Source organism: Rhopalosiphum maidis, chromosome 2, assembly GCF_003676215.2.
Source record: "Rhopalosiphum maidis isolate BTI-1 chromosome 2, ASM367621v3, whole genome shotgun sequence".
NCBI classification, from domain to species: domain Eukaryota; kingdom Metazoa; phylum Arthropoda; class Insecta; order Hemiptera; family Aphididae; genus Rhopalosiphum; species Rhopalosiphum maidis.
The window spans coordinates 63,968,635-63,981,703 of NC_040878.1; the positions used below are offsets into that span (position 1 = coordinate 63,968,635).

The 13,069-nt window shown below is 33.2% G+C and overlaps 1 protein-coding gene across 4 annotated transcripts in view; it reads right to left on the minus strand.

The window, feature by feature from the left end:
• The window catches only part of LOC113551840 (complexin), a 192,618-nt gene that overhangs the window by 29,027 nt on the left and 150,522 nt on the right, over positions 1 to 13,069 (minus strand). The window contains exon 1 of one of the 4 annotated variants that reach the window (XM_026954370.1): positions 10,455 to 10,551. The exons of the other annotated variants lie outside the window; for them this stretch is intronic. The gene's annotated coding sequence lies outside the window, so the exon portion shown is untranslated. Of the gene's footprint in view, positions 1 to 10,454; positions 10,552 to 13,069 lie in introns of those variants that run through there. 4 annotated transcript variants of the gene reach the window in all.

Below are 13,069 nucleotides of genomic sequence, written 5' to 3' on the forward strand. Positions count from 1 at the left end.
TATTGTACTTAGTTCTATGTTACATATTTTTTTTAAGACTTAACGAGTTTGTGGATCCAATGATTTATATAATCAGATTGCCCATCGTAAAAATTATGTTTGAGTCCAACGACAATCTTACAAGAAAAAAAAATAATAATAATAATAAAATAGAATATACCGCGTATATTATACGCAGTTACATTATTTAGATATTCGACGAGTGGGTATTTTATTGGATTAAAAATGTATAGGCTAATATAAATGCCTACATTGGTTTCGGAAACTTAAATCTACAAATAAAATCACATTGGTCCATTTTATTGCAGTTATACACTAAAATTATTCCGACGAATTTTAATATGGACAATCGAATTTGTCTATAGGGATTGATAAAATAGTGATTTGTGGCTTTTACATCAACTAATCTCCATTTCCTACGGTTTGTACTTAAGATTTTTATTAGTGTTGGTGAACCCTATAACTGTAGTCGTGGTTTCAAATCTCACTTGGCACGGGCGTGTACAAATCAGTGTCGGAAATATTTCGAGTCGGTTTGAAGTTACTTCCGGTGCTCAGCAACGAGGTAATTTATCTAAGGCTTATGTTTATATTACTCAACAGCGATATTGGGTCTGTTATTCAACTTAGCAATTATTTACTTTTCACGGACGACCTTATAAATTATACGCAGAAATTTAAGCTACATATAATATAATATAATGACGGTTTAATTTAATGCAATCCGATTTAGATACGCTTTGAAGCAAACAATTTTTAGTACTTAATAAATATCAGTTTCGTATAATTAAATATACAAATTACTTTTAATCGTTTAAGATCTGTTCCTAATAATTTTAATTTTAATTTTAATACAATGCATAGAATACAATACAAGCATAATATAAGTAAGAAAATTGTGAGAATACCAATAAATGAATTACGTAATTATTGCAAAACAGATAATTTGTTTTTTATTCAACATTTTTTACTTATCGCTTAAATTTAAATATTTATAAGCCATACATGATATGGATATAAAATTAATTTTGGATATTATAATTGACCAACTATGTCACAATTGTAAGGTTTTTTGTCGTTTTACTATTTAGTTTTTAAATTTACCTTTTTTTTTTTGAAAAAAAAATGATCATTTGACTAATGCTGAACACGAGACAAGTGCAAAAATTACCTACATGAAATCGTTAAAAAGTTGATGAGATTTTTTTTGTAATTTTATGCTATTTAGTTTAAATAGTTTAAAAATGTATTAAGTGTAGTTTCATCGCCACTCTCTATTTCAAAGGTTGATATTTTTGAAGATGTTATAGTCCTACATATCCTTCATACATGCCACTAGCGTTTCATTGTCATATTTACCTAATAATATGATGGTTTGATAAATAATCATGATAATATTAATGAGAAGAAAAAAAAAACAACGAGATTAATTGAATATAAAATGTTATGTCTGTACGTGATTACAAAAAATTACCATCGGCGATGAGTGTTATACGATGATGCAGATAAGGAGTAAGAAAAACACTAGAAATGTATTTGTCCGTACGAGTAAAAATATCATTAACAAACAACCACAACAACAAAGTTTCTTCGATATGGCATATGTATATGGCGTTGTAGAGGAGGTCAATGAAAATAACTGATCGTTTTGAGGTTTTGACCTAAATTTTAATGAAGCCACAAGGTTCGAGCACATTCATTATCGGGGTTTGTGAAATGGGTGGGACAGGATTCAACAAGAACGGGTGGATGCTGGGTGGTCGGAGAACTTTGTTATTTGCACAAGGATAGAAAACCGGATGAGTAATCTGAACGATATATTTTGCGTGGTACCGACGTGACGCACAATTTTGGCGTGACGATGAGGTGTGTTGATGGTGATGGTTGGGAGGCAACAACGGTGGCGGTGCTGCTGCTGTCAAATTAAAAACCGTACGGTAAAGCTAAATTTTCATGCATCCTTCCACGTCACCGATGAGTCTCAGGCGAAGTGCCACTGTTGTCGGATTTGAATGTTTGCGAATCATTTTTCCATCGCTTGGATCTGATTATTTGTGAAAACGAATATAACATACATTATAATACCAATATGACCTTAAGGTGTAGCTATAACCGTTAAACAAATCTTAAATTTGTAATATAACAATATTTTGCTTTTTTTTCCTGCACATATATTATTTAGAATACAAATGTATACAATATAATTTAATCGTTAGAAAAATCTCTGTTTTAAGGAGGGGTTGATGCAATATGATTTGCTGATTGTTTATACAATTTTTCCTAAAGACTATTCGAAGATATATTATAATACTTTAATATTAAATTATCTAACCTAACTTTATGATTTGATAAGACCCGTCAAAGAAAGGAAAAAAACCTATTACTTCTATTTCTATTCTCAATAAATACGATTTTCAGAAAATATTAATAGAAAACGGGTTTTCCTGATCAGTGGGTATAGTGTTCAAACGACAATATCCCGTTTTATGGACCGGAAATGAATTCGTTAACAGACCGAACAGAGGAGACGACGGCTACGGCAGTTATTTATATACATGGTGTATAGTTGAAACGCGTTGTTCCCGCCAACGGCTATACTGATTTAAATACACCGACCACTGAGAGTCGATCAAAGAGATTTTTCTTTTGTAGTTTGTGCCCAGACTCGGTTCCGCTGGTGTTAAGAGTGAAAAAAAGTATTATGATACAGAGTAAGAGTAATATATTAAATATATTGCTATGAATAATATCCATGAATATAATATTAAATTTGGATACTTAAATATAAATACTTCAAGTAAAACAAAACCAATAAATACTTTCTGAAAGTCAAATGATTTATTATGATATAAAATTATCTGCAATTTTAAATAACGTGACAGTGTAAAATGCTATGTATATCTTACATATTGCCGTTTATATACTTTAATCCATTTAAGGTAAGTTAACAACTCAAGGATCTATTTACAGCACTTTTATTTTTTATATATTTTCATTAGCAGTAAACTCGATACGAATTGCCGACTCATTTGAGTAAATATTTTCAAAAGAACATTAAATACACGAAATTACGTTTTTATGTCTTTCGTTTCCTCGGCATTGTGAAATACGAGTAAACAATACGCATTTGTCAATTCCGAAATTGCGAGTTCTCAGCCACCGTACGTCGTAGTTTTTGGGGCCATAAAACAAAATCCGTTATTTTCCGTATTTTCTGCAGCAATGTAATAGGCACCGTAGCGTAATTTAATCTAATTTATAGCAATACTTTTTCATTTGAGTCGGACGGTCCAACTGAAGCGAGCGACTAATACGACTATAACGAAAAATCAGACTTGAATACTACTAAATTATATGTACTAAATATTATATGTATTAAATAAAACGGATGTGGGTGACGATTGACGAACAAAAATCGTGTGTATTTGATAAAAAATTTAAATAAAAGAATATTTTAAATTTATTCTGATATAATTGAAAACATTTATACCGTTTTAAATATCGAGTAGATTAGTTGTAACGTACAAAATAAATAACGATATTTGAATATTATGAATAGATATGATCATTCGACGTCTGGTGATAAAAATAATCATCGCACTGTTTAATATATATAATATGTGTGTATACGATGATATTGAAACGTAACGTTCCGTCCGATCAGATATTCCAGAGACGGTTTTCGACCGTCAGAAGTATAATTTCGATTTGGGAAACGGTGCCGAAACAAAATGTATATGCTCCAAAGCCATTTTCATTTTTTTTTTTCAGACACTAAGCCAATAACGTCCAGATGTTTTCCACACCCGTTTACGTAGCTATATCACATGTAACGGCTGTTGTTCGGCGGGGCCAACCGTAATACGGGTGTAATAATATATACGATGGACGTTAATTTTCTAGCCGTATCAATATTTGGGCGAAAAACTCTGGGCACGTAGAACGACAGAGAGAAAAAAAGCCATACCAAACCAAAAATAAAGCACCCAAAACATAATATAGACGGGTCGTCCAAATCGTTTTCAACGAAATTGGTTTATAATGTTAATAATATCGCACACATACACACATATATACACATATTATATGTGTATAATATAAACCATTTAATGACAAACAGTTTGGTGACACCCGGTTCAACGTTTTTATTTTTATCGGACCGAAAATGATCAGCTACTGTGCATGTACAGGTCGATCCATTACAACGCGGGCCGCGAAAATATTAGTCTGCATTATCAAGTTTTGAAAAACTGTAATTCATTCACATTTTAATTAACCATACATCTACATTTTATAAGACTTGATCTGCATCTTAATTCGTAGTCGAAACTATATTGTATAGAAAATACAATGGAGAATCTAAGCATTTAACTAAAATATATAATACAAAGAACCAAAATACCCTAGCTAGTTCACTTGGTGGTGACCCGTCCGTCCTGCCGTAGATAGAATAATATACACTTTATTATCGATAGCGATTAGCGACGGCATTTGACATGATAACAAATCTCCATCAGTTAGCGTAGACGACGAAGCGTATCAGACACGGATCATTTTCTACAAAACTTTGTTCATTAGAAAATTGTATAAGGAAATAAATAACACACACACATCCAACCCGCACCAGCATAACCCATTCGGTAATTATCGGACACAAACACACACAACGCATAAGTATATTGTATCATGCCGCAGCTGAAGTATTTTCAGTTACGCATTCACAAAGATGGACTTTTGGCCAAGTTTTCGAAACAATCACCGTTGTCGGTTTGAAGCACAGTTAATAGCACGCGATTATTGTGTAGTTGGAGTACAGGGTGCGGGGAAATGCGTTCGAGTTGGGCGTAAAGCATCCGATATGCGTAATTTAACGCAATAACAATAATAATAATGGTACGCTTACGATGTTATTTTATTGTAATAACTACCGATATAAAAATAACACCGACACCCGTTTAACTGGAGCGGTGCAAGAATGCCGGAAATCACGTGAAAATGTATGTACACACTGCCGTCGTGGGTTCGTTTTTCCGGTGTCTCGAAGGAACACATTGTTTATATTATTACTGCTAATGCATTTTTATAATAGCACGATAAAAATCATAGTAACACGGCGTGTTGAATAGGCAATTTAGTTACACCTCTGTGGCGATGGTTACACGGTACAACACACCGTTTATCACTACACATCATTAAATTACGATACGAATGGATGAGAACGAGTGATTTGAAGATGGAATATCAATATTTATTATACAAGTAACGACTATTTTTTATTTTTTTACAGTGGATTTTTATTGATTTTATAAATTATTATATATATATAGAGCTTTGTTTATAGCTTAAACTATATTTAATTTCATTAAATCAACTAACATTAAATAATTTTTTAAAAATGATTTCGGTATTATGTTTAAGAAAAATTTGAAGTTTAAACAAGATAAGTGCAATAAAGTTAATACCGAATATGTATATTGTATATACCTACTATAATATCGTTTCGATGCTCTAAAACTTAAAATCTCTATAATAGTTTACATTAACAGTAAGTGCTTCAAATTATAAAAAGAATAAAGCTCGAACACCTACTTAGGAAACAATAGTGCGTCTGGGATGAAAAAAATCACCTTGTTGAAGGATTATTATTTTCGTATCGAAAATAAAGACGGTGGTAGTCTTTATCACAATAAGTTATCATATATAATAATAAAGACGGAAACGACGAAAAGTCAGGCGCGAACAACAATGCATAGAAAGTTTCAGGCGGTCGGATAAGGTTAGACAAATTACGAGTTTTCCGATTAGCTCTAGGAAAAACACGGCCAAGAACTTATAGCCGTCAGCAAAACTCAAGTACCTATTGTCGTTGTAAGAGGAGGCCGTGAAAACTTTTATAATTCCCTCGCTCTCGAACGGCGAAACATTAATCCCGTATCGTATATTAATATTATAAATACGTGTCGTTGTATCAATATCGATTGGAAAACAATCGGTTACGGTTGAATAACAGTTTGACTACTATTATAAATTATTATTATATTGTATACGTCTGCAAGTGCTTGGTTCGACCATAATTTTTATCTCGGAGGGGAGGGGTCATCCTAATTTATGTAATGTTTAGACGATTGTTTTTTGAGTTTATGTTGTGGATGTTTTAGATATTTTTTTTTTCAAAAAAAAAATTAAAGGTACGTTGGACTTTTGAGAAAGACTAAAATTCTTCGTGATGGTGATCGTCATATGTCTATAGCACAACTATAAACTCGTACACTACAGCATTACGTGAGGTTTAAATAATATTCTGTTGACAGGCGTGTGAAAAATGCACACAAAACCATCATATTAATGGTAACAACAATAACGCACAATGTCCCGTATATCATAATATTATAATTTATAGTGTTGTGTTGTATATTATATACATACAGCGGTTCAGCGAGGTATGTACGGCAATAATGCACCGGATGCATTTTCCGGAAATGTTTGGTCGCGCTTATTATTATCATCATCGCCGCATTCCGACGCGTACAACTGAAAACGCGAACGCGAAATAAAATGCTTGCACGAACAATTTATGCGGCGAACCACGGAGGCTACAGCAGAGCATAATATATATGTATAATGTCGTCTGAATAAAACACATACATACCACCACAGCCTCGAGCGGTAAACTAGAGCGAGATCTCGCCCAACAACGTGTTCCAAGCTTAACTCGAAGAATTCCATTTGACTTTTTTCCCTCTCGGCGTATATTAAATTTTCCGTACTAAACTCGATGAAATGCTCGTTGAAGTGGGCGATTCGCATAATTTAATGATGATGATGCTGATGCAAGTAATAATAATAATAATAATTATAATTATTTTTATTATTATTATTATTATTATTAATATTATTTCTCGCTTCTCCGAACCACGCAGCGCACTTCACGTCAGACACAGATGCGTCCAAGACCTTTCCGAACAATTATTACAGGGACGTGGAGATGCTGATTATACGTCTAACTTATAGGTAACGGACAATACAACGAAAATTTAATTAAAACCGACCACCGAATCTTCACGAAAATTTAGCGGCCCATCTCATGGCTTATTTGGACTGGGCGCATTTGATGATAGAGAAAATAAAATGAGAAGGACAATTATACTGGTCTGGGTTACATAAAATATGTATTATTTTGCCTTAAAAGGCCTTACATAATTTTTTTCCATTTCTTAGCTGATGGTTCCAATTTTATTTTTATGAATTATTTCTTAGTGAAGGGGTGGAGAGGATCATGAGGTATATTTTCACAACGATACTATAATGAAGACACGTTATATTATGATGTAATACCATCACTATACCATGTATCGTCCTAAGTACACAGACTCTATGGGACTTGGTGTCGTGATATAGGGCGAGTTTCAAGTGAATCATAGCATATAGATTTATTCCTGTATTATACCGACGTCAGGCACAACTAACGATATTGCGAAAATATTTTTTGCGATTTGTTGATGCCCGGATGAAATAAACGTATATTTGTGCGCATACGAATACAATATTATAGTGCGTGTCACTGTGGATTTTTTGATATACGCTTAATACGTAATCACGTATCACTTGTTAGTATAAGTATATATTATATTTATACAATAATATTACGTATAGAACTTGATAGGAAAAATAAAATATTCGTCGTTGAAATATAATATATAATGTTCGTATACTTATACGAACGGTCATACATTATTGTAATATATCTATACGCTCTAGTTAATTTTTGTGTTGTCATACGATGTGAAATTTCCTTCGTAGGAGGTACTTGATTAGTCGCACATCACGAACTTAATATTATTATATATAGATATACAAATAGGTACCCAAATTTATAAAGAATACTATAAAGTTAAGTTCCCGTTGTTAAATATTTAGTGTGTATGGTACATTACATTATGTACTCTGCAGGGGCTTTGCGTTTCCAAAGATATCACGTATTTGTTCGTGATATTTCAAGTTTTACGAAAATAACTCGACGCGCAATATAAAATTTGTGATATTATTTTCTCTCTACAGCCTTTTCCTGACAAGCATTAGTTCATTACATACGCTCGAATAGTTCTTCGAAATCTTCATTACGTGTCCAATGAACAATCGCGGTGGTAGGAGCAACCAAAAGAGCGCCGCATAATAATGATAATAATAATAATAATAATAATAATGGCGTGCTCGGTCGGCTGTGAATTTCCGACGACGAATTAATTTCACGACACACTCGTTACCACCCGAAAATTAATCCACAGAAAAGTATTTGCAAAAGAGCTTTGGCGACGAGTTCCGTTTATTCAATTTCGCTATTCCTCCGGCAAAGGCGGCAGTGGTGGTTGATCAATTTCGATTAGTGAATTCAAAACGCTCTCGGGCTTATTGTCATCATCCATTTATTTTAAATAATTTCCCTGTTTTAATTTGAACTCTCACAAGTCGTCACCAGTTTTGAACATTATGTACTCGACAACATCACTACCCTCGCAAGAGTAAAATGATTATTCAAATACATATTTCAGTATCACTAACTGTTAATAATACACGTATAATATTAAATTACATACCTATATATTTTAAAGACTTGACCTAAACATATTTTGTTGTCACGAAATGTTTATATTTGCACAACATTATCAAATTATTTTAAGTTTTTCTGAGAATACAATTTCTTAGAAAATTATATTTTTGTCGGATTTTATCAAATTGAATTTCTATCATAATTTATAATGCTGTTACCTACAAAGAATATCCAGTTACTAGTTACAAGTGTGAAATAAAGCGAAAATGAAAAATTATCCATTCCCCTTTGTTCTTGTTCACAATATTGGCGATTGAATGTATCTTTAGAAATTATAAGATTTTCAGTGTGACAAGATTCAGTATACGGGTCATGACATTATTATAATATGGTTTACGCATACATCTATAATATTATGTATACTAGTTTAATGTAGAGATATTTGATGATATTAAAGTTTATAAATTACGTCAAGACTAGGGTGGTTGAAACGGGCTGTCGGAAGACGGTATAGACGCATATTATTATAGTATAACCTATCGATGACGTTATCGTCGATAAAACATACGCATTCCAGCTGATTTTTGAAAAATGTATAAAATATATTATATTATTAGAAAGGTTCATCGTCATCGTGCTTGTCGTGTTTTCACATTTTAGAAAAAATGGAACTTCGAGAAATGACAGTATTGTTGATCAGGAAAAAGATTACACAGTGCGTTTTAGTTTGTTGAACCCCGCGTGCATGCACACGAAAATATAAAAACGAAGAAAACGAATATATGTGTTATATAATAATCGAGATGAACAAGAGAAAAAGTTATATAAGTGACTTTTTTGTTAACGGTCGATGTAGTGTATATATGTGTGTGATATTTCTATATGGATACAATTCATGGTATATGCGACAGTGCGTTGAAACTTTTTGCTAAGCCTCTCCTGCTTGAAATGTATCCCCCATTTAGCAACTGTGTATAGTAATATTAATAATAATAATAATAATAATGTAGTGTGAAGTGTTTTACATGCGTCACATATATAACCACCGGTATTTTTACTAACAAAAGAGAGTTTTTAATGTTGTCGTCGAAACTGTTCACGAAGACTGGAATAAAGTAACGGAAAAAAGTACATACTGCAGAGAAATGTACGGAAAAATAGAGTATAACTTTACGATAAAACCATTACATTTAACTGCCGTACGTTTTCACAAGTGTGAAAAACAAAAAAAAAAAAAAAAAATGTTAAAAACGAAAAACTCTTTTATCCTCTCCATTCTAACCCATCCTCTTTCCATTTATACAAACATACATATAATACCAGTTAGCAAGGATGAAAATAAAAAAACGTAAAATAACACAGACTCCCAAGGTAATACTCGCGATACGCGTGCACATAAGTCGCACATATTATAATATGTTATATGCATACGTGTGTATGAGTATAGAGTGTAGGCATGTGTGTGTATGTGTTATAGGCTATAGTACGTGTGAGCAGTGTAAAACGGAAGTGTACGGGCTCGTAAAACAATGTAATGTTATACCTGGCGCTATTAATATTAATACTCGCACCGGTTATACTGTGCATTATACTATACAGTACCTATAGAACAGTTGCATTAAAAGTTTAAACAAGTTGCAGTGTGCGTATATATTATTATGAAACAAGAACGTTGTGCCTGCATTGCACGTGGCGTGTTTAATGAATAGGTAGGCACTATTATATAACCGGCATACCTACATAATACTATCAGTCACATATTATAATGAATAATATTTAGTCGATGTATAAGTTATAAGTGATGAGCGTAATACACAGACGTCGTATCGAATGAAAAAGCGAAACAAGTAAGTAACAGAAACAAAATGCAAAATATATAAATATGATAATATTATGATGAACTAACCGGAATTGGCGACAGCTATAATGAAGAAGATGGCTGTAGAAGCAGCGATAATGCACGGTCGGTGACTCTGAGAAAATTAAAAGATGACTCGATGACCGGACACGCATGCACAGTGACGGTCGTAGTGATCGCACTGGAACTTATATACCATTCGGTCCACCCCACTCAACCCTGACGCAACACCTACCAAGAGGGCGATCAGCTGTCTCGTATGCCACCCTGTTTCTCGATCGTAGGGTTGCATATTCAAGTCTTATTCTCATTTCATTCTCTCTACCGTTTGTCGCATTCCTTTCCGACGACGTTAAAGAATTTTTCCAGATATAAAACCGCAAAAACTCGTAAAATTTCCCTCTTCTCTCACGTTTGATGCAGTATCAAGCGCCGAAGCATTTTGTACATCGAAATCGCTTTTCAAAAATACTATTCACTCTCCGCCGTACAAATGTACTCACGTACATATATAAAATTGTGCATTTTTCGTGCCAGCACGCACGGACGGTATATTATTATATTGTGCTTATCGAACACAGTCGCGTCCTTCATGTGCCGCAGCGTGTTCTTACGCTAGTAACGATGAATAAAAGAAAAGCGATCGAATGGCTGCGTCGAGGTGAATAAAAACCATCAAAAAAACGCGTTCTAAGAGTAAAAGAAAAAAAAATCGCGTAAAAAATAACGGTGCATTTCTTCTTTCTTTTTTTTTTTCACTAGACCACCGCACAATATTAACAGTATCCACTATCATTTTCAATTTGATGACACTTTTGTTTTATCGCGTACCTACACGATTAGTCACGTTTGAAATGTTTACATACAAATATCTCACAGATCACATATATTATTATTGCAAAGCGTTATAAATAAAACAAAATATTATTATCTGCAGCCCTTCAAAAGTTATAAAAAGACCAAAGTTTGTAATTCATCCATATAGGTTAGAATCTGTAGCTAATGCTAATGACGTAAACGATATTAAAATTAAACTAGAGGACATTATTCCCAAAAATTTGTAATTATTAGATTTGTATTATAATATTATACATTTGACGATACATTTACAATAGATTTTATTCTCAAAAAAATATAGTCTACTGATTGTTTTGCGGACAATTTTTACTAAGGATATCTGAGTATGTATGCATTTGCTTTTGTATGAATAAGTGTTGAAAACTATGTATCGGCGCTGTGGGCGTGTGGCACGTGGGCGGTGGCGAGAACGGCCGTCAAGTTAATTTCACGTTATTAATAATAGCGCGTCGCGGGCCAGTCAAAATCTGGCCAAATGTTCCGGACTGATCCGACGTCATAAATTATCAAAACTTATTAGACTATAATATATTACATATATGTATATCGTGAGTGTGTGTGTGTGTGTGTGTGTGTGTGTGTGTGCTGACACTGGCGGCAAATATGTAAAATTATTAATATTCAATTATCTCCTCCTGCTCCAAACTGCCTCTCCAAAATACCTGATCACAATTTTCATCATGCGTATATATAAATTATACACATACATGTAATATAATATAATATACCTCAACAGCAATACATTGGGTGGTTTTATCTCTTACCAAATCGTCATTTCATTTCACTGTCATTAATAAGAAAAAAACAGTTACTGAATACTAGAAAGTTGACAAGTACCTATAGTAGATTTACACACACACACACTTATACACCATTATACTACAAAATTGAATTTCAGTAGTGTTTTTTTTTCTACTCTTTCGCTAGTTCACTTATTGAATTGACTGAATTAACAAAACCATCGACCGTAATTTATACTGTGGGCAACCTAAACTGACCTCTAATCGTATTTATCCTAACTGATAGGTTAGAATACATTATTTCCGATCTTGAATCTGAATTTTTTCCTATTGTCTCACCGCCATCGTTAGCGTATCTAGGCAATCCCTATGATACGATATCTAAAGCGTGTTATGGGGATATTGAAATGTCACTCGTCCAGTACCTGATCTTTTTTTTTTATCATAGGTACTTGACCACCGAAAAAAGCTTTAAATTTACCTTATTTTTACGTAGAACTAGTACATTGGTGATGTATGTAAATTATTTTTATTATTATTTACACTATCACTTTAATACCAACTTACGCACTCGTAATGATATTATACAGTATTGGCACGTGTTCACACAAAAATGTGTTCGATTACATCCTGCAACGATAAATCACGCAATGAAAGAAAAAGAAATGCACTGTACGAAAATACATGCAAACAGAAGTAATATAAAACGATTATATATGCACGGATAGAACGTTTTATTTTCAGGCGATTTAGCTTTATTGACGTTATTACATCGGCTCCGGGGAGGATTACGCGAGAAATATAGAGTATATAGAGAAATGTTTTTATCTACTACGCGAACAACATAACTATATATGATATTAATATATAACCCGCCCGTGTACAGCGCTGCAACAGTGAATACATTTAAAACGGAAACGGCAACAACAACGATATTATAATGCGAATTATATAGTATATGAATAGTTCTGAATCCGTAAAAAGATCCTCCGAACTGTTTAATCGAAATAGTATAAAATATGGTATGAAAAAATGCATGATACCCGATCTCCAATATATCCAATG